Below are 23,755 nucleotides of genomic sequence, written 5' to 3' on the forward strand. Positions count from 1 at the left end.
TGAAAAGTGGATAATAATGGTACTTGCTGCATAGGGATGACATAAAGTTAGTATCTATCTATCTATCTATCTATCTATCTATCTATCTATCTATCTATCTATACGTAACCGAGCAGGACCCTATGGGGCCTTTCTGGGACAGGGCTTCCCCCACATGCTCTGCTGTAGCTCCTCTCTGAAGGAACTAGATAACAGTATTGGATGCACATTTCCTGAGTAGTTTTACAGCTGTGGACCGCCCCCTCCCCACCCCCCCAAAAATGGAAGATGTTAACCACTTGATGACCATGAGCACATAGCCCCAGCCCTCCTGGAGCCTAGGGACTGATAATGTTAACCCCTGTGACACCATCCTGTTATCTCACCATCAGCCAATTGTGCACGAGCTGGTCACATACCCTGCGGCCCTCCTCCCTCACCTGGCTTTTAAAAATGCTTTGCCAGAACCCTTCGGGGAGCTCGGGTCTTTTTAGGGTATAAGCCACCGTCTCCTTGCATGGCCCTGAAATAAACCTTCCTCTGCTCCAAACTCTGACGTTTTGGTGTGTTTGGCCTCACTGTGCATTGGGCTTACAAACTTGCGCTAACATATGTGTATATATATATATATATATATATATATATGTATATAACTTAGACTCAAGCTTGGCATGATCTTCTAGACCCGTTGTTCCCCAGTGAACAGAGATGCTGTTAAAGTAAAACTCCTGCAAAAGCCTCCTCCCTACTCCTTCAACAAAGAATCATTTGGTCCAAATGTTACTGATGTTGAGTTTGAGAGATACTGTCCTAGACTGTGGACTTTGTGTGAACCGAGAGTGTGCTGATTGTGTAGATTTCTCTGTATTCATAATACTTCTTAGTATGACTTCAGTGATGTTTATTAAATAAATTTTTAGGAACTTAGCTATCAGTTGTCAGAGTGGCTGATTAAAGCAACAAGCCACAATGGAAGTGACAAGCAAGCTTTGAATTACTGGCTGCGATGACAGCAAGCATCCAAATCAGAGTAGATGTCGACTCCCCCAATTCTCTTTCCGCCCGCCATAAAACAGCACACCAGTACAGGTCAGGTGGATCAGCATAGATGGGGGGTGTCTCACTGCAGGGGAAGCCCCAAACAAAAGGCTCCTACAGCTTATGGACCAGGGGGTTGGAGGGAGGTAAAAAGGGGAGGGCTAAGAGAGGAAAAGCACTGAGTACTGAGGCAGAGTGGGGAAAAGTGTCCTCAAGCTTCCCCCCTCCTTCTCCCTGAAGGAGGCCTTGACAGAAGTGCTTGAAAGGAAACTTGGCTTAAGGCTTCAGCTAAAGAGACTTATGAATGAAGGCATCTGGGCTAGGAATGCGAATATGCAAAGAGCATGACTAGCCAGAGGGACTTGAATCTTTGGCTGCAACTTTCACCTTGTACTGGTTGTGCCCCACGTCTGGCGTGGGGAGGGCAGCTTGGCCTGCCAGGCAAAGCCTTTATAATTGCATTAATTTCTTATAATTGTAGTGCCTTAATTTTTTTCCAGCTTTATTGAGGTATAATTGAGAAAAAAATTGAATATATTTAAGGTGTACAGTGTGATGTTTTGATATATATATATATTGTGAAATGATACCACAATCAAGCTAATTAATCGCTCATAGAGTTTTTATTTTTTGGGGGTGAGGTCAATTAAAATTCACTTTCTTGGCAAATTTCAAGTATATAATACAGCATTATTAGCTATAATCACTGTACTGTGTATTAGATCTCCAAACCAGTTCACCCTGAATATCTGGAACTTTGTACCCTTTGACTAACATTTCCTCTTGTAACCACCATTCTACTCTCTGCTTCTATGAGTTCAACATTTTTAGATTCCACATATAAGTGAGATTGTGCAGTATTTATTTTTTGGTGTATGGCTTATTTCACTTAGCATAATATCCTCTAGGTTCATCCACGTTGTTGAAAATGACAGGGTTTCCTCCCAGCTAGCCCAGTCCACAGGGTCCTTAAAATCACAGGTTCTTACCTGGGAGCTGGACTCCTCATGAACGAATTAATTAATGAGTAGAATTATATATCTTAAAGGAGACTAAATCTAACCAACGTATATATGAAGATGTATATACTTCCATTTAGCCATTGCAAATGGTAACAACCAGTATTTGTGGATTTGTTAGTTATTTTGGATAATAGGAAGATAAAGCAATCACCACACATTTCTATCATTACTATTAATTTTTCAACCAAACACATTTTACGTTTTTACCTGACCTAAGGTAGCACGGCAGGCCATTTGAGATTGACTCTAGCAAATGGACCACACATGCCCACTTTTGGGGGTAGCATTTAATTGTTTATAACTAAACTCAAGACCAATGGCAATGCTGTATTAAGGTGAAAACACTAAAATGTAAAAAAATTTGAAAACTGTAACTTAAACATCCTTTCATGAGAGACAGTCTAGAGTAGTGTTTAAGAGCGAGTCTCTGGAGCTAGGCTGGCTGGGTATGACCCTGATAATGCTGTCTCTGACATCCATAGGCTGTGTGACTTTGGGAAAATTACTTGGCTTCTCTGTGTCTAATTTTTCTCGCCTATGAAATGGGGATAATAATGGTGTTGATAACGATAATAACAATGTGGCTCTTTTTGAGGATTCAATGTGTTAATTTCTGTAGAGTTCTTAGGAGAATAACTCGCATAGAATAAGCCCTATATAAATGTTTACTGTTTCAAGGTTGCTGTGGTGTCAAGGAAGACTTCTGGCCAGAAGTCATTATCAGGCTGAGAGCTGTAGGTAAGGCAGTTAGCCCAGTAAAGCAGATTGTGATGGACAGGCCAGGTAGAGAGAGTGCTAGCGCTTGAGGTTAAAAAATACAATCCACAGGTTGATTGTAGATTTCAAGCATACTGTGATGGGAGGAGCCTGAGAAGAAAGAGGGGGATGAATCTTGTATGTCAGAGGAGGGTTTAGAATTTTACCCTAAATTAGCATATCGTTACTGAAGGAGACTGAGAAGGTCATAATTTTTCTGACTGTTTCTCACCTGCTCCTGATGCCCCAGGCTCCACCACCACAGTCGTGCACTGGTGATTGACATGAGCTCTGCTTCCTCTGATATCATTTGCAGCTTGTCTCCTCTAATAAGACTCAAATTTGCACCACTGGTTACTTCTGCCCCTAGCTACAAAAATGTGGCTTTTTCTGTGCTGTTTTTAGGCTGCTGCCCTGGTAATGGAACATGCAGCCTTGGGGCAGGGGAAAATTAAGGCTTTCAGAGTTTCTCTGCACTAAAAAATATATAGTACTTCTCATATGCAATTCTAAATAAAATTTTATTATTTTGAATTTCTGATATAAAAAATACTCTTTTAAAATAAATGTCCTAGGTGCACGATTCTAGAGAAATTTATTTAGTTATACTTATGTATTTATTTGTTTGTTTACTTTTACTAAGGTATAATTGACATAATACTGTAGGTATATTTATATATCAATTGATATATATTTTTGTATCATTTGATATATTATATATATTAATTTGATATAATATATATATATATCAATTTGACACATATTAATATATGTATATTAATAGAATTACCACCATGGTGTCAGCTAACACCTCTATCAAGTCACATTATTATCATTTCTTTTCTGTGGTCAGATCAATTAAGGTCTATTCTCTTAGATACTCTGAAGTTTATAATACAGTATCATTAACTGTAATCACTATGCTGTAATTATATAGTTAGATCTTCAGACCTTATTCATCTTCTAGGTTGCAAATCTGTAACCTTTAAGGACATCTCCCCCACTTCCCCACTCCCCAGGCCCTGGTGACTACCATCTATGTATTGTCTGCTTCTATGAATTGGGCTTTTTTAGATTGTACATGTAAGTGATACCTTCCAGTATTTGTCTTTCTCTGACTTATGTCACTTAGCATAATGCCCCAAGGCCAATCAAGGAAAAAAAAAACACAAACAAATGGAAAGATATCCAGTGTTCATGAATCTAGAAAAGTTTATTGACCTTGATGTTGCCAGGTATGTGGATGTGGGAACACTGGCTGATATTCTTTATCATATTACCTAGTCATACTTCTCTCTGCTTCACACTCTCTGCTACTGCTCTTCCACTGATTCTGCAAGGTACAACGCACAAGCTACTTTCTTGGAGGCTGGAGTGTCCAATTACCTTTTGAATTAATTGAAAAAGGCTTAAAGTCTGGCTGGATATTTCTATCGATTAAAACACATGGTTAAGGCACAAGCAAAGCAGGCATAAGAGAAGAGAGAGGAATTCAAGGTCAATCCTCAGGATATCCAGATATCCTGACTTCCTGGGTATTACCATCGATGTTATCAATGACCAGTCCTTCCACATGTGCCCAATGTCCCATCACCAAGTCAAGAGCATTGCTGCAGCCAGTCTCCCTTCTCCCTTCAGCATACATAAATGGTCTCTCTATCCGCATCATTCCCATCAGCATAGAAACCTTCTGCTATGTATCTCATCTTAAAAACAAGCAAAAATCAAACCCAAACAAAACATCCTCTTGACCGTATTCTCTCTAATACATACCAGACCTTTTCCCTTTGCAGTAAAATTACTTGAAAAAATTGTTTTTACTTCCTGAGTCTGATTCCTCACCTCTTTCTCTCTTTTGCAGCCTTTGCCTCATCTCTCCATCCTTCTGATGTGCTCAGTGCTAAAACTGACTGAGTTGTTGACTAAAAAAGAATGCACGACTTAAAAGTTGGGAGTTATGTTTTATTTGGCGAACAAAACTGAGGACTTAAGCCCAGGACACAGCATCTCAGATAGCTCTGAGAGACTGCTCCGAAGAGGCAGCAGGAGAGCCAGGATATATAGGGGTTTTTGCAACAGAGACCAGGTAGCCGGAACATCACAATATTGCTGTACATTAAAGAAAACTAGACGTCTCAGGTTAGGGAATTTAGTGTTTTTCTATGTACAAGAAGATTCAAGAATCTGGGCTCACTGAAATCATTCCATTGCTCTGCACCTCAGCTATCTGGGGCCAGTATCCTTTGTTTCTCATCTGGAGTCTCCTCAGGGTGCACTTTTGGGGGTGGGTGGCTGCAGGCGCTGACAGCTAGATGAGGGTATCCTGCCTCCATCCTGAGTTACCTCGGGGCTCACCATCAGGCAGCTGTAATGTGATGATTTGATGGCTGCAGCATCCTTTGTTTACTGATATGGCAGGCAATATTTATCATTCACGCAGTGATCAGTTCTCAGTATACATCTATTTGACCTCTCAGCACCATTTGATATAGTCAGTCTCTCTTCCTTGAAAACCTTGCCTCACTTGGTCTCCTACAGCCCTTTCCTGGTTTGACTTCTGTCTCCAGTGTGCTCTCTTCCCCACCCTCGTGACCCTGCTCAGGGCTCCAGTCTTGAACTTGGCTCTTCTCTTCCACACTTACTCCCTTGTTGCTCTCATCCAGTCTGATGGCTTTAAATGTCACCTGGATACTTACGGTGATGAATGATTTAAGCCCAGCCTCAGCTCTAGACTTGTACATCCAACTCTCTACCTGAAATTTCTGCTTGGATGTCTAATTGTCAGTACATATTTATCATTGCCACACCTGACCCCTGATCTCTTCTCTATGACTTACAGCTTCCCTTTCTCAGTGGATGGCAATTCTACCCTTCTGGCGCTCAGGCCAATTTTCCTGGAATTGTTTAGATTCTTTCTCTCATATCCCACATTTAAACCATTGGGGAATCCTTTTGATGCTGCCTTCAAAATATACATCTAGACTCTAGTTCTCCTCTCTACCCATTTTGAGCCACAATGTCCTATTGCCAGAAATACTACAATCACCTCCTAACTGGTCTCCCTGCCTTCATTAATTTCATTTCATTCATTTCATTTCATAGCCTGTCCCCCTACAGGTTATTCTCAACACTTCACTGCCAGAGGGATGCTATTAAAGATGCCATCACTCACAGTTGAAAACCCTCCAGTGGCTACTCATCTTACACAGAGTAAAAGCCAAAGCCTTTACAATGTCTATGTGACCTGATTTCCCCGTTACTTTTCTGATCTGATCTTCCTACTATTTTTTCACTTACTTGATCCAGCCTAATTGACCTTGATGTTCCCCAAATTCACCAGGCAGGTTTCCATCTTTGCCTTAGATCTTCCCACTGCTTGGATGGCACTTGGTCCAGGTATCCTCAGGGCTACATTCCTCTCCCCTCCAAGTCTTTGTTCAAATGTCACCTTCTAATGAGCCTCCTAATCCACCTGTTTAAAATTGCATGTCCTGTCCTATCACCCCAACCTTCTCCTCCTGCCCTCAAGACTCCTGAGGTAGGCTGAAAAAAATCTCCCCAAGAGAGCTATTATTATTCAGGGACCTACAGGGAAGTGCTTCTTACACAATGATTCTGCAACGAAGTGTTTGCTGTCTTCAAACCCACTTTGAGGTTATAGGATGACAAATTCAACAGCTTTTAGCTCATATAAAAGTAATGAGATGATCAGGGAACCCTTTGCACCTGTGAAGGGCTATCTAGACACCTCATAATAACAACATTCAGAGCTGGGCATCCTTTTAAGAGCAGTTACATTCCTCTTCTGTCTCTCTCCCATCGCATTACTCTTGTGAAAAATAAAACATTAACTATCCAACAAAGAATAGGGTGTTCAGCCTGTTGGTTGACCAGACAGATTGCTTTTATGGGGTGGTGAGGCAGCTCCACTCTGTAATACGCTGGCCTCAAAGATTCACATTCTTTTCTACCAGCTTTCATCCTGGTGAAGTTTTTGACAATTTTCTACAACCTGACTGTTTCTAAGCAATATATTAAATGCAAAGACAGGCAAGCTCTATTGTCTACGGTTTTTTTTTCTTTCTTACACATAGATTAAATCACATATCATTTGAGATTGAGTAGCCAAAAAATGGAATGTGTGTGTGTGTGTGTGTGTTTGCGCGTGCACCAACACTGAATGGATTTTCAATGAATTACCACACTTCTCTTTATATAGAGTCTCCATTTTGGGGAGCTGATGGGGTTTTTAGGTGTTATTTCATTCAATCCCCTTATTACAGAGATGAGAAAACTTCCCAGAGCGGTTAAATGACTTGCCTAAGGTTATGCAATGAGTTAAAGGCAGTGTTGATGGGTAATCACCAACTGTCTCTTCAACCTGAAAACTTTTAAGGTCCCTTCATATCAGGTCTTTTGAAAAATGGGCTGGCAGGGCATCCTGTGATAGTCTGTTTAAAACAGTGACAGTGTTAAAATGATAAGTTGGTGGTAGAAACTGTCTTGAGTTCTGATGCGGCAAAATAATGCAGGAGTGAACTCAACATCCCTCGCTCAGTAGCCATTGATCACTGGCATTCTCTTAGGTGGGCACTTTCTGCTCTGGCTCTTTCCTGCGTTCTTTCCAACATTCTCATTATAAAAAGTTAACTGTTGTTCTGAGATTGCATATTTGCACACGTTGGCTCAGCAGGATCTTGTTCCTGATTAAAGGGCCTGTTGCTGCCAATTCTCAGGGAAGGCGGCTGCGACTGAAGGCTTGATAATCATTTTTTATGCATCAAGGAAGGCACAAGAAGCTTCAAGCCATAATCATTTCTATAAACATAGACAAGCCGTAAATTGTGACTGATACAAATTAAACTATGTTCCTCAGTAATTATATTTTAGAGATTGTGCATCACATACCCAAACACAATTTTAAACTCAGAAAACTGTAATTGCATGTTTAGTGCTTAGCACTCTTTGTAGGTTTCGCTTTGCATGAGTTATTCCAAGGAAATTGATTTCTTGGGCACATCATGAGAAGGCTCATTAGGCCATTGGTATGACTTTCCCTACATTATTATTATTCTCATCATGTCAATCGTATTCTTTTGGAGGGGGAAGTAGGACTTCAGGCCATCATGATAAGGAGTATCCACATCTTCCCAAATGTCTCTCTAATTGTTGTCTTGTCTCTATCGTCATTGTCACTGTCATTGTTGAGCTCTTCCATATCTCCTTTCTGGAAGAGTTTCACTGCCTCTAGTTGGTCCCCATGTCTGCAGTCTTAACCTCTATTGCAGTTTTATAATAATGTTTATTTGACCATGACCTTGAGTAAAAAATTACATCACAGCCCTAGACACACACACACACACACACACACACACACACACACACACACACACACCCCAGAGAGAAAAGTTTTACAAGGCAATACTTATGGCTCATCTTATCATCCTTATGGACTGTGAAGGCTTTTCTAAAAGTTGTTTAAAGCATCAGGAACGTCTACAGACATATCTATGAAAGGTTCTGTGACATGATCCAAGGCTGTGTTGTGGTTTGGATTTCCTCAAAATCAAACCCCTAGACAAGGATTTGGTACCCAGTTTATTTGGAAAGTGGTCCCAGGAATCAAATATGAGAAAATGGGAAAGTCAGAGATGGAAGGGAGGAAAGATACATGGGTACATTAACAAGTAGGTTACAGCCATGGGAAAATGGGGCTCAGTCTTGCTGGCAGCAGTCTGAGAACCTGGAACCTGAAGCCTGAAGTTTGATGACATTAGGACATTTATCCCTGATCTCACCTTCCATTGATTAACAGATTCCCCTGGGGATGTTACAACCTACCCCTTACCATACTTCTCGGTTGCTTCTTTGCGCTTTAAAGAAAATCTCCTTGGTTACAGAAAAAGCTCTCAGGGTAAAAGCTACAGACTTGGAGCCATAGAATTGTAGGTCCTTGTGGTGAGAAGCTGCCACCAGGAGGAAAATTCATCCTGGGCAAGCTCCTCAGTCGAGCTCAGGTGGGCTAAGCCATGTGGGACAGGATGTCAACAGCGTTTGTTACCACAAGGAAACCATATTATTACAGCATCTGCCTTTCAGTCTTTGGTGAGTTTCCACTCATAACCTACAAGGGAAAAATTGAACAAAGTTCTTTCTCTATGCTTGACCCCAATCCTCCCAAATGAGCTCTTGTTTAGTAGTCCTCTTTTGCTAAACAAAGTGAGCTTTTGCTCACACAGTGAGCTGAGGACCATTTCAGACTTAGCATGTAGCCTGACTTTAGCTGCATCACTGCTGTCCAGCATCATCTCCACTTGGCTTTTCCCTCTTTTCTTTATAGCAATTCCACTCTCCTCTGCACTTCACATTCTAGCTGTATTGAACGGGCTCTATTGCCTAATTATTTTCTCATCTCTCTAGCCCCTTATTTTTGCATTTGGTTTTCCCTCAGCTTAGAATACTCTTTCCTTCTCTTCTGCTACCTCTTACTAATCTTTTACGCTTCAGCTCAGATAATATTTCCTCCAGGATGCCTTCTTTGACTGCTCAGGTACAAATTAGGTTTCTCTCCCAGGCACTATCATAGCTCCCTGTGCCTCTCCCAACATATTACTATCTATTGGACTCTGTTTATCCCTGAATCTCACCCTCCATGTCACCTTCCATCCTGAATCTCACCAAACAAGATCAGATGCTTGTTTGTCTTGTCCAAAATAGATCACGATTGCATCATGACTATAGTGGCCCCATCTCTTATTCATCACTGTCATTTCAGCACCTAGGACAGTTTGTCTTGTGCAAGCTCACTAAATATATATTAAATGAATAAATGAATTCTCAAGCCCTAGCCCTATATTTAGCTAGATGCACAGTATTTATTTAATGAATAAATGCAAGAAACAGAGAGAGGACCCACATCCCTGATGAAAGGAGGCTGGTAGGTGTTCCAAGTCAGCAGTATGATCAAATATGTAGACACCAGAGGCAGGGGTCTGTGATGTGTTTATAGATAAACACATATTTGTAGATATATTTGTAGACAAGTAAAGAAGTTTGCCAAAGGAAACAATGAGAGGTTCGATTTCCTAGGTAGGCTGGAAACACATGCAGAGCCTTAAATACTGGGCAAGGGCGTTTGTCTGTGTTTTGTAGACGAGGATGAGTCATCAGGTAGAATGGCTACTTGTCTTCAGGACATGGTCCAAACTCATTAGGAGGTTGTGGTGGGTCCTCCACGAACTGGCTCCTGCTTTCCTCTCCTTCTACTTTCCTTGTAGCACTTGATCAACACCACTTTCCCGCTTGTTAACACCCACATGCTCGCCCGCTCTGTGGATGAGTTTGTGACTCACATGTAATTACTTAAACTGCTTTTGCCCTCTCAGATGAATATGGTTATTACAGGTCGACCCTAGGATGGGGTGAGTGGACAAAAAGAACAAGTGGATACAAGAGACATGAACAAAATATTAGAAATTTGGCAAACCACAAAAGAGACCCCTAATTTCACCTTTGGGAAATATCTCCTGCTGAGGTGTAGATTTCAGGGCTTTGTAAAATACCCATCTCTTTGCATCATGTAGCACCACAACTTAACAAGGGAAGCAAAAGGAGGGACTGGAGGGACCCTGCCTAGGCCCTCAGAGGACAGCCCCTGCTGCAAAGCTGTTAGCCGAGCTGGCACGCTCCATGGAACAGATGAGCTTTTAAAAGATTCAAGTTTGGTTCAAAATTCACAACTTGTGAGTTCCAAATGGTTCTAAATTTGGCTGAATGCATTTTTCCCGAGCCGTGTGCCACCGAGCAAGACTTAGTGACTTCATCGAGTTAGAAAAACAAAGAGTCATTACTGCTGCTCCACTGAAATAAACTCGATGAGGACAAAAGTAGTACATTGCAAATACAACAGCAGAAGACCCTTAATTTTGTGTATTTTCCACTCAAACAGCTTTCTCTGGCATCAACAAAGCCATTCGTTGAAAGAACACCACCAGTTACAGGCTTACTTATAAGCAAAGTGGCACTGAGTTATCGTTCAGCTTTGTTGAACAAGTAAATTATATAGTAAATTAAATCACATTTTACTGTTCAGTTGGTATGGTGCAAATTAAGAAGTGCACTTTGATTCAACCTTGCTTCTCCTGCATGTTTCATACACTGGATGTTCCAATGTCAATACAGGATCATTTAGGAGAGGACTCCTGTCAATTCTGTTTTTTTGTTGTGTTTACAATTTCATTGTGAGCAGCCTACTCGGAATAGTGTTGGCCTGATACCAAAGTGCAATGCTTTGTTTGGACAGAATCTTTAGCTTCTGGTTAATTATTTAAGTGGATGATGTCTTCTTCCCTTTTTTTTTTTGTATGTCTTCCAAGAAACCTAACCAAAGTCTTCATACACGCACATGCATTGTTGCTAAGTCTAGAGGACTATAAAAAGAGTGGATTCCTGAAGACAATTAACTGATCTCCAGGGAAGGATGCTAGCTAGATTCCTTCTGGCACATGATGGAAGGAAAAGTGACTATTCCCTGAGTTTGACAGACCTTGGTTGAGTCTTGGCCAATATTTTAAGTCATGTGAAACTGGGCGTGTTAATTACCTTGAGATTCCATTCCTAAAAGGAGGTTATGGATGTGGCATGAAATTACTTATGTTCCAAATTTAGGGCAAAACAAGTACCCAATAAATTCCATTTCTCCTCTCTTATCAGGTCTTAATAATGATTGCTTGAAGATTTGGAAATACCCACTTTGAGTGTCCTTCCTCTTCTCAAAACAAAGTCTGTTTCAGAATGGCAAGTGTAGTTCAGTTGGTATTATTATGACAAACAGAAAAAAGAAAAAGAAAAAATAACTGTCATTTCAGGCTTGTCAGTGTGAGGCCTAATGACACTCTTTATATATTTTTTTCAGTGAAAAAGTCACATGGGTCAGCCCACATTTTGGCATGTCTGACAAATGGGTCAGTGAAGACGGGAGTGTTATTTGAATGGATGTGTGGCAGTGGTACTCTGCAAAAAAACTGCTGTGCCAGGATGCTCTGTCAAAAAAATAAGAATGAACTGACAAAACCTCATACACCCGCTAGGTACAGCCATATCCACTTGAGCTCTGTAGTCACCCTGATTCTCCTAAGTGTCCTACATCTGGTGACTGGGAAAGACGTTTAACTCTATCCTTACCATTCTAGGTTTTGCAAACCGTTTTCCTAGAAGTCAATGTATGCTACTTGAAATTTTTTTTTTTTGTGAAAACATTCTCTAACATTCCTGGGTTTAGTATTAGCTACTGTTAAAGGACACTCTTTTGCCTTATTTTGTATCTTTTTATGTTACACCACATTATATTTTATTAGTTTTCAGGTCTCTCAATTTTTCTGAAACTTAGTCTGCTAATTCCTAAAAGAAAGGTGTTGAACCAGGTGTTCTGATGACCCACTGTGGCTCTAGAGGCCTCAACTTCTGTAGCAAGAGAAATCCTGTTAAATGTTTTAAAAAAGACTGGGTTCACACATTTTATGTTTCACTTCAATTGAATCACCATAGATGGTGAACAAAGCACGCCCGTCAAGAGAAAGGGAACCCAGTAAAATTGTCAACATTTAACCATTTCATTGGCCTACAGATATGGTGCTGTCATGTGATTTGACCTATAATGTTGATTGAATCTTTGAATGGTGGGGTGCCAGCATAGCCTTCAAACCTCACACAGTCCTGTGAGATGTGTATTTGTCAAAATTCTCTCCAATAAAATTTCTTCTAAGTATCTCAATTCCATCCATTCCTCTCCATTTCTACCAATCATCATTAATCCAACCTACTTCAACATATCTTTTGAGGGGCATGATTCAATCTATAACATTTTCCTCAACTGTAGAACATGAATTCTTCCCTTCAGTTCGATGGGGTTATACGTCTGCTCTTAGATCAGTAATGCTCAGCATGGAATATGATGTGTATATTGGTTGGGCTAATTGAGATCCACCTCTGGAACTAAAGATGGTAGAATTTTTGAATAAAACAGCGTTCTGTTAGAAAGGAGGAGGAGAAAATAGGAATGGATGCTGAATAGATAAGCAGAGTTTTTATAATACGTTACTATGTGTGTATATATGTAAGAAAGTATAACTTTTCTTGTTATAATAAGAGGATTTTAAGGGAAGTTCCAAAACACTTAAAGTCACTAGGAATAAAGGAAATGAACAATTACCGAGGTATGTGTTAAGCTCTATATAAATATTTACAGATATATTATGATTTAATTTAGCAAAGGCCCTGTGAGGTAGATGTAATAATTATCTTTTTTATATAAGAATAAATTAGGCCCATAAGAGGCAAATGAATTATCTCAAGTCACCTGGATGGCCAGTGTCAAAATCAGGGTTAGAATTCATGGTTATTGGGTTATCAGTCTTATGATGATGTTTACTCTGTGCTGCCTCAAGATGCAGTGAAAGGGATGTTGGAATTTTCAGTGGACTTGGGAGTCATTTTTTACTTTTCTTTTCAGTTTTACATCAATCCTATGTGGACACTAGGAAACACAAATGTGAATAGTATCTACTCTTTCCTATATTTAAGATAATTGGGCATGGGGGCTACGTCAAGAGCTATGAGGGGTCTGAGATTTTACTCAACTTGCAGATTAACAAGTTAGCCTACCCCACGTTCATGGAAACTCACAACGGACACACAATTAGTGCAGAGACAAAAGATAGTGTATTAGTCACAGCAATATCAGTAGCCTGAGTGATACTTTTCCACTGGCTTCCTTAGCCCCAGTCCCCAAAGGGTGACTACATGAAGTGAAGGTGCTGTCTGGCTATGCAGTAGATTGAGTTCTAGAAAAGAAACCCTGGGATTGGAAAACCACAGTTTTATATAAGGGGCTGCTGGAAATCCTGCTCAATCTTTGCCATAGAAAAAGATATCATTTTTATTCCTTTGGCCAGTAAATAAATCTGCTCCAGATGGAGATACTCTCTTTTTTCCGAGGTTGTTTTTATACAAATATCCTTGAAATGAGAGTCTGGAACAAAAATACTGTTTATGCCTTTGCTCAAAAGATGTTCAGAAATGTGAGAAACCCAGGGACAATGTCACCCAACAAATTAGATCTTCCTGCACTATGATTTTTTTATCATATATGTTTACTTTTACAAGTCTAATAACCAATGGCAAGTTCATGTCCTACAAACTTATATAGTGCAACCAATAGGTGGTTATCGCTTGATTTTGCTTAGTGACCAGGAAAGTTTTCCCAGGGCCCTTGAGATGTAGCTATTTAAATTTTTTTAAAAAGATACAAATGAGCTTTTTTACAAAACAGAAATAGACCCACAGACATAGAAAACAAACTTATGGTTACCAAAGGCAAAAGCAGGGGAGGGATAAATTAGAAGTTTGGGATTAGCATATACACACTATTATATCTAAAATAGTTGACCTACAAGGACCTACTGTATAGCACAGTGACGTATACTCAATATTTTGTAATAACTTATAAGCGAAAAAAATCTGAAAAATAATATATGTATATTCTGAAAAAGAATATATATATATATATCTTAATCACTGTGTTGTACCTCTGAAACTAACACAACATTGCAAATCAACTATATTTCAATTAAAAAAATGCTTTTCTTCTTTTTCCTTTTTCTATAAAAATGTGTTTATCAAAACACTGACACATGAATTTAAGATGCTACCCTCTTTTTTTTTTTAATTTTTATTCGAGTATAGTTGCTTTACAATGTTGTGTTAGTTTCTACTGTACAGCAAGTTGAATCAGCTATACATATACATTTATCCCCTCTTTTTTGGATTTCCTTCCCATTTAGGTCACCACAGAACATTGAGTAGAGTTCCCTGTGCTATACACTAGGTTCTCATTAGTTATCTATTTTATACATAGTATCAATAGTGTATATATGTCAATCCCAATCTCCCAATTCTTCCCACCCCACCCTGCCCCCTTGGTATCCATATGTTTGTTCTCTACATCTGTGTCTCTATTTATTTCTGCTTTGTAAATAAGATAGTCTATACAAATTTTTTCAGATTACACATATATGCGTTAATATAAGATATTTGTTTTTGTTTTTCTGACTTACTTCACTCTGTATGACAGTCTCTAGGTCCATCCATGTCTCTACAGATGACCTAAGTTCGTTCCTTTTTATGGCTGAGTAACATTCCATTGTATATATGTACCACATCTTCTCTGTTGATGGACATATGGGTAGTTTCCACATCCTGGCTATTGTAAATAGTGCTGCAAAGAACATTGGGGTGCATGTGTCTTTTAGAATTACGGTTTTCCCTGGGTATATGCCCAGTAGTGGGATTGCTGGGTCACATGGTAGTTCTATTTTTAGTTTTTTAAGGAACCGTCATACTGTTCCCTCAACATATTGTATTCAAAGAGCTAAAGAGTCACTCTAATGAATGTGTTGGCCTTTGTCTTGGCACATAATTGATATCTATGGGATGAATTAATAAATAAATGAATGAACGAACTGACAACTAGATCACAACTGAATCTAATTCAGTGTTTTGCTTCAGGTTGAATTTTTTCCAGCTACCTTGAATCTTTATACATTATAATATCATGTGTGTGGCAATTGACTTTAGTAAATTTAGTAATTTTAAATTTAGTGACTTTAGTAATTAAGCAAATTTAGTAATTTGACATTAGTATAAACAATGTAATGTATATATTTGCACCCGAATTAGCTTTAGTCTATACTTACTGGCAGTTAAATTGCTTTGGAACTGGATCAGGAACCACGAGCACACAGTAGCTATTTACAAGTGCTTCAGATATCAGTATCAAAATTTATACAAGAGGATCCATTAATTAGCATGAGATATGTTAGAAATAATTTTTCATTGGTGAAATGAGTAGTGTTCAAAATATAAGACTGACTAGAAAAGCATCATGAGCTGCAGTGTCCTTGGATCAGTGAGGAATAGAGTCCAGCAACTCAGCAACCTCATGGCCAATCATCTTCACAACGTCTGTATCTAGAGCTGCCTTTGGTGTCTTCACATATTAAAGGCTTCTCTTGCTTGATCTGATCAGAGAGATGGCTTAATTGTCTTTCAAACCATTGATGCATTAACCTCTAAGTGATCTTTTTGTCTTTTTCTTTTTTTTCTGTGTGCCTGAATAGACCAAGTGAGGACTGCATAAGAATAGACTGGGTCATTTTTTGGCCTTACTAATAAATTTTTTAATGTTTAGAAGAATTGGGTCTGAAGTTTATTTCTATTGTAGCACACTTTATTGTTGTCGAGTTGTTAGGAAGGGGATATATAGCTTCTACCTTTTTCTAACGATGGGGGGCAGGGGTACTACTATTTCACAGATTTAAATATTTAGCAATATTTACCAAAGAATCACTAGGACAATCACTAAATGGACCATTTGCAGCAACACATCTCTTCAACATCTGTCTCAGCCATTCATATGACATGAGTCAAAGTCTTCCCACGTAACCCTAGTTCTGTATTCACAGGCTTAAGGAATACTGGGCTTTAACCATTCTCATGGACATGTTTCTATAATGTTCTGGCGTGAACATTCTGTTTACTACAAAGGAAGTAACCTGAAGGAAGCTCTCTATTTGCCCTTCCAAATTCCTCTCTCTGGGTTACTGCTATTTTTTTTTCTCTTTGATCGGTATTCATTCATTCATTTATTTTTTCTTCAAATATTTTTAATGCCCTAAATAAAATAAAAATACATGTCAGGTAATAGGGTAAGGGCTGACTCCACAGTGATAAATAAGATATGTTGGAGGCACATGCATGCACGTATACAGAAAGAGAAACAGAAATAGCACTAGAGAGAGAGAGAGATTCAGAGACTGAGGGGGAAGCAATAATTACCCAATAGTGCGTTATCTTTTGCCTGCAAGAGATAGTTTATGTCATCCTTTTCAATCAGAAGAAGCAATTTCCCATCTTGAGAGAGTTATCTTCTACCTCCACCCCCCAATCTGGTGTTGTCCTGAAATTTGTATAACATCCTAAAGATGACTCATGAAGCCTCAAGGACTAACCTATAACTTTAACAAACATGCTCATTTTACAGATGCCAAATGATTTTTCCAGTTTAAAACTTAAGCTCAGCAAATTATTATTTTTGACAGACACTTAGAGCATAACAAGATTTTAAAACAGAGACAAAGCCAGTTTGCCAACAGCCCCCCAGGGCCAGAATATCTGTCAGCAGAGCCGCCCACCTCCATGGTCCAGAGGCCTCATGACCCAGTTTGAAAACTGCAGCCCCTCTCTTGGTCTCTCTAGAGCCCTCATCTGCCCCTTGGAGGCCTGATTTCTTCTTCAGGCTTTTTCTGAGTGCATGGCATCCAAAACCAAGCTGGGGAGGAAGAAAGCAAACCTGTATGGGGATTCCATTGGAGAGCATGGATGCAGGAGCCAGTTTTATTCATGAGCTCCCTGATGTGTAAGAGTTCAGATGGGGGGACTGGTATTTTCTGGAATAGACTCCAAATCTACATCTTTTACTCAGCTCCTGCACTTGTGAAATGATGAGAATCTGTGCATTAATTTATACCACCAAACTTTGTTTAGCCCTCAGATGCCAGATTTTAGGGACTCAAGAAATATATAGGTATACACTTGAAAAGATCTGATCATGCTTATTCTGGTTTAAAATGGCAGTCTGAGGGAATATTTACTTCTTTTGCCTCTTTTGAAATTTAGTATCCACAGTAACAAAAATTGAGAAATCTGACTTCAATAAAAGGAAATGACCCCCTGCTCCAAAAAAACCTTATGAAGAATATGCATCCAACATAGAAACATGTAGACATGCTGTTACTGACCTTAGCCTCCTCAGGCTCTGGGCAGGGTATTGATTTCTTTCAAAATAAGTGTCACAATACTGAAAGGCCCCGTCCAATGTATCTTTGATTAGATTAATGAGATGGAGAAATATCAGGAGAATAAGGGAGAAATGGAAAATATTGTAATGGAAGTTGAATCTCATTGCCTAGATCTGTAAGAGAGGTGCTTTGGAAGACAGAGAACACACACACACACACACACACACACACAATCCCCACATCATTATTAAGTCCTCCAGGAGTGGATAAACTACTGACTATCTGGTACACACTCATGCTTATTTAAAACTTTTTTTTTTTTTTGACCTCACCGCTCAGCTTGTGGGATCTTAGTTCCCTGACCAGGGATTGAACCCCGGCCCTCAGCAGTGACAGCACAGTTTTAACCACTAGACTGCCAGGGAATTCCCAAAACTCCTGAGCTAAGAATGGTTTTATATGTTTAAATAGTTAACAAAAAAGCACATTGCTATGATCTGAATGTTTGCGACCCCCAGTGCAGATGTTGAAATCTTGATGTTCAATGTGATGGTATAAGGAGGTAGAGCCTTTGGGAGGTGCTTAGGTCAGGAAGGTAGATATTAGTGAATGGAGTTAGTGCTCTTATAAGAGAGGCTGCACAGAGTTCCCTAGTCCCTTCCGCCATGTAAGGACACAAGAAGTCCGTGACCAGGAGGAAGGACCCCACTCCATCATGCTGGCACTTTGATCTCAGACTGCCAGTCCCCAGAATTGTGAGAGATAAATGTATGTTGTTTATAAGCCACCCAGTTTATGGCATTTTGTTATAGCAGCCCAAATGGACTAAAACAAATATGAAACAGAGACTATATGTATCCCACAAAGCCTAAAATATTGACTATCTCTACCTTACGAAAATGGCTAACTCCTAACCTATTAGCCAAGGCACATGGATGGAGGTAAGTTTGTACTAAATAAGAGAAAAAAGAGCAATAATTCTAGACTCCTGACACAAAACTTGTAATTAGGGGATTTTATTGGAAGAATGAATGTGACTAGGAACACAATCAAACAGACTTAAGGAAATTACCAAAAATGAAGTGGAAAATAACCATGTTAAATATTGGTGAAAACATTACAGACAAGGAAGTTAAGCAAAGATTAACATGTACAGTATTATAATAATTAATATTATTTACCACTATTTTACATTTACTAATTCACATAATTCTCAAAACAACTCTGTGAAGTTGATACTTTGACAGATGAGGGAAACTGAGGCATAGAAAGGTTAAGTACCTTTCCAAGGCCACATGTTCAGTAAGTAAAGAAGCATGTGTGTGACTCCATTCTCTGAACCATTCCATGATACTGTCTAGAACAACAACAAAAATATCCATATGTAGGCTAGGAAAAAATCTATTTAGAATTAAACTGTAAAGCAATTATATTCCAATAAAACTTAATTTTAAAAATGTTTTAAATATAAATAAAATTAAATGAAAAACCTATTTAAATTTATAATCTACACATTGAAAAAGATCCCTGCATCCTAGAATTGGATTAGGGGAAAGAGTGTGAACAGAAAGATCAGGTAACCTATATGGTCAAATCATCTGGCTGGCCTCAAACTCTTCAACAATTTTTAATGTTAGAGGTTTGTAGAACATGTACACAAAATGAAGAAAAGCAATTGCAGCCCCATCATTTTTCAAGTATGAAGGCAACAGACAGACAATTTCAATCATGAGAAGAAATCAGGAATATAACACCTGTTCCCCCTCATTGAAAAGTATTTGATGACAACAATTGGTCAATCCAGAGACATACCACAATGCAGAACTCGCCAAAGAAGACCACATGGTGGTGGTCTGATGGTGAAATCAAATTAATTTGAATAGAAAACTCTTCCTAAACAAAGTGAGAATGTTGAATGTAGGATAGCATGTACATAGCTTAGACCTCATTAATGTAGAAATAACATAACTAATAGAGTTCAGATTTTCTTGTTATAAGAAGCCAGGGCTTCTATAACCATACACCACACACTGGATGGCTTGAACAATTGAAATTTATTTTCTCACAATTCTAGAGGCTGGAAGTTCAAGTTTAGGGTGTTGGCAGGTTTGATTTCTTCTGAGGCCTCTCTTCTTGGCTTGTAGATGGCCACCTTCTTGCTGTGTCTTCACTTGTCTCCTCTGTGTGTATTTCCCCTTTGATATGTTCAAATTTTCTCTTCTTAGAAGGACACAAGTCAGCTTGACTTAGAGCCCACCCTAAAGGTCTCATTTTAACATAATCACCTCTTTAAGAGGCTTACCTCCAAATACAGTCACATTCTGAGGTACTGGGGGTTAGGGTTTCAATGTATGAATTTTGAGGTGACACAATGTAGCCCATAACAAATACTCTATTCTCTTATGAGAATATATATATATAATATACATATTATATATATGTTTAAAACAGTGTGATGTTCTAAGAATTGAAAATACCATGTAAAAACTTTTCTGAAATGTAAGGATTCCTTTAGTTTCATGAATTTATTTATATTCTACTAACTATAGGTAAGTTTAAAATAAAACTTTTTATTAGAATATAATTAGGTGATATATGTGCATTTTTGATAAAATTATTTCTATTTACCCTCATTTCTACAAATATGCAAAGAGAGATGGCTAAAACTATTTCACTAATTGTTGATAGAAATTATTTTAGAGATTATTATATTTGTGTTATTTGGGATGATTTTTGATTGTCATTTCTGCTATGTTTGCTTGTATTTTTATTCTGAGGAATATGACATTATAACAAAAGTAATGGAGTTATTTAGGAATGTTTAGAACATTCTAAGAGGTATATTAAGGGCATAGCCTGTTGAGAAAACAAAAATAAAGAAATCACAGTTTTCCTTGGAAAGTCAGGGAGGACTTCATTGTGAAAATTAATTTGATTTGGATTTTAAGGATTGAGTAGGAATTGTACACATAAAGAAGGAAGGAGGAAATCTTAAGCTAAATAATGTCACTTTTCTAGGCAAAAAAATCTTGAAAAGTTATGCTTTTTAGGATATGGACGACCTGGTTAAGCATCAGAAAGATGCTATAAGATGTTACTAGAGTATAATTGCTTCACAATACTGTTAGTTTCTGTTGTACAACAAAGTGAATCAGCATATACTCCAACAAAGATGTATTTAAAAAAAAGAAAATTCATATAGAAAGAGTTAGAATGAAAATAAAATGAACACACGAAAATACTGATGTCCTTAAAGAAAAATGTTTTTAAGTGAATATTAACATGGAGCACCATCACATCTTAAATTATGGATGAAATCTCATGAGATCTGCTAGATAACAGACAAAACTGCACACTAGTGCTTTCGGGGAGGTTGCAACACAATTTTAAAATAAAAAACCATGATTCAATCAAAAAACAGATGATATTAGAAAGTTTGCATATGCTATATTAAGGAGTTTGAATTTCAGCTGATCATAATGGGAGCCTCACTGGAAGGTTTTAAAGTCAGAGATGCCAATGTTTTCAAAATAATGGACCAGATAGTAAATATTTTCGGTCTCCCTTCAGTCTCTGTCACAGCTACTTAACTCTGCCACTGCTGCGTGAAAGCAGGCACGGACTTTGCCTAAATGAATGGGTGTGGCTGTGTGTCAACAAAACTGTCATCAAATTTTTATTTACAAAAAGCTAGAGCAATGTCATTTGTCTTGGGATCATAGTTTGTCAAGTATGAGAGTAAAGAAAGGGAGTGCCATGATTAGAGTTGTGTTTTAAATGGACTATTCTGGAAACTTGTGAAGAGGATGAATTTAAGAAGAAACTGGAAGTTCCAAAGGTAGAAATTGGCAGGACCATATACATATCCCCATTCAAGTTCTAAGCCTAGTTTATTACCATTTAAAACATGTATTTGTCTTCCTGCTCAGACTTGAGGTCTTTCAGGTAAAGGACTGTATCACATTCATTATTGTTATCCTAGTGTGCTCTTATTTGGGGCCTTGTGCTTGAAAGCTGCTCATACATATTTATATATTTAATAAATAAGTAAATGAATGGGTAAATTGGTTACTGATTAGATAAGTAGAGAAGAGAAGCAAGACATGTTGTAGCCCAGCTTTTCTCATATAACTTTCATCATTTTAGTCATTTCAAAGTGCTCCTTATTATTTAACACTCAAATTGTTCTCTTTTAAACAATTCTAGATTATTTATTTTAAAGGAAATTTTAAGATACTACAATACCTGGAAAACCAGTATTGCTTGCTATACTTGGAAAACAAAAATGTATACATAGATATAAAAATAAAAATGACACATATCCACCTAAATTAACCTTCTGTATTGACATATCAAAAATATAATACAATACCCTTGATTTACAGGCTATGAATGTTGACCCAGAGAAGCCTCATGGCTAACTCAAGGGCACAGAGCAAAGGAGCAATGGAACTGGGTCCAGAAGACCAGCTTTCCTGACTCAGCGCCCTTCTGAAACAATCAGCCTTCAGGGCAAGGAAGAGAAAACACTAAGCAAAAAGGGATATAATGAGTAGAAATAGGTGGTTCCAGAATTGCAGGGTTTCTAGATTAAGTCTCCAGGAATGATTGTGTGTACATTGCAGATACGTCTGCATAAGTTTCTTATTGCTGCTGCAACAAATTACTGTACATGTTGTACCTTAAACCAGCATGACTTTATTACCTTACTGTTCTGGATGTCAGAAGTTCAAAATGGGTCTCACTGGGCTAAAATCAAAGTGTTGTCAGGTCTGGATTCTTTTAGGAGATTCTAGGGAGAATCTGTTTCCTTGCCTTTTCAAGCTTCTAGAAGCTGCTCACATTCCTTGCCATGAGCCCCACACTATTATAACTTCTGCTCCCTTTGTCACATCTCCTCTGAGCCTTACTGTCCTGTCTCCCTCATTTCACTTACAAGGACCCTTGTGATTATATTGAGCCCATACAGATAACCCAAGATAACTTCTTCGTTTCAAAATCCTTCGTTTTATCACATCCCAAAATTTCCTTTGCAACATAAGGTAACATATTCCCAAGCTCTGAAGATTTAAACATGGACATTGTTTGGCTTGCTACAGTGACTCACCAAGTTAGATTGTCTTCTTAAAATGAGGTGGGAAATGTTCCTTCCTCCTCTATCTTCTGAAAGACTTTGTGTACAATGGCATCTTTTCTTCCATAAACATTTAATGGAATTCTCAAGTGTAGACCTCTGGGTATGGATTTTGCTTTTCAATTTCTTCAACATATATATGGGTATTTTGATTTTTAATTATTCCTGTAGTCATTTTAGCTATTTGGATTTTTTAAGAAATTTGTCTATTTTACCAAAGTTGTTGAATTTATTGATTTGAAGTTGCTCATAATATTATTATATTTTAATATTTGAAAATCTCCAGTGACATCCATTTTTCCATTACTGATATTGGTATTTATGGGTTCTATTCTTTCCTTTTTCCCCTGATTAGTTCAGCTAATTTTATCAAAATGGGTTTAACAAATTTATTGATCTTTTCAAAGAAGAAAATTTTGGTTTTGCTGATTTTCTCAGTTTATTTAAACTTTCAATTTTATTTATTTCCTCTCATATTTAGTCATTTCCTTTTTTCCTACACACTTGAGGTTTATTTTACTCTTCTTTTTAAACTTTGGCATATGGGAAGTAAGATAATATATTCATTTAAACCTGTAACTTTTCTTCTGGGCACTATTATAGCTGCCTCTCTAACATTTTGTTATGTTGTATATTCACTACAACTCAGTACAATTAATTAATTAACTTAACAATTAATTAACTTAACAATTACTTAATTAACTTAACTTTTAAAATATACAACTATATCCAAACACTGTTCTAAACACTTGGAATGCATCAATGAGCAAAGCAGAGAAAAAATTTTCCCTTATGGCAATTATATCTAGTAAAGTAATCCAGAGAATTGGGAAAAAATGAAATTATGATAACTTAGAAGGTCCTATGAAAAAAAATAGAGCAGCATTAGAGTTTCAAGGGTTGTGAGTGGTCACTACAGATTGCTCTGTTAAAACAGACATCATGGTGGATTTAACTGAGAAGTTAACACT

The 23,755-nt window shown here is 38.1% G+C and overlaps 1 long non-coding RNA gene across 11 annotated transcripts in view; it reads left to right on the forward strand.

Moving 5' to 3' along the window:
* Nucleotides 1-23,755, forward strand: part of LOC149749119 (uncharacterized) — a 145,247-nt gene that overhangs the window by 75,442 nt on the left and 46,050 nt on the right. For all 11 annotated transcript variants that reach the window (XR_016393235.1, XR_016393238.1, XR_016393236.1 and 8 more), the window contains one exon: nucleotides 1-23,755. This exon is cut by the window's left edge; it is cut by the window's right edge. This is a non-coding gene — a long non-coding RNA (uncharacterized LOC149749119).

Source organism: Delphinapterus leucas, chromosome 5 (genome assembly GCF_059928025.1).
Source record: "Delphinapterus leucas isolate spDelLeu-1000000601 "Yukka" chromosome 5, BTC_Dleu_Yukka2, whole genome shotgun sequence".
Classification (NCBI taxonomy): domain Eukaryota; kingdom Metazoa; phylum Chordata; class Mammalia; order Artiodactyla; family Monodontidae; genus Delphinapterus; species Delphinapterus leucas.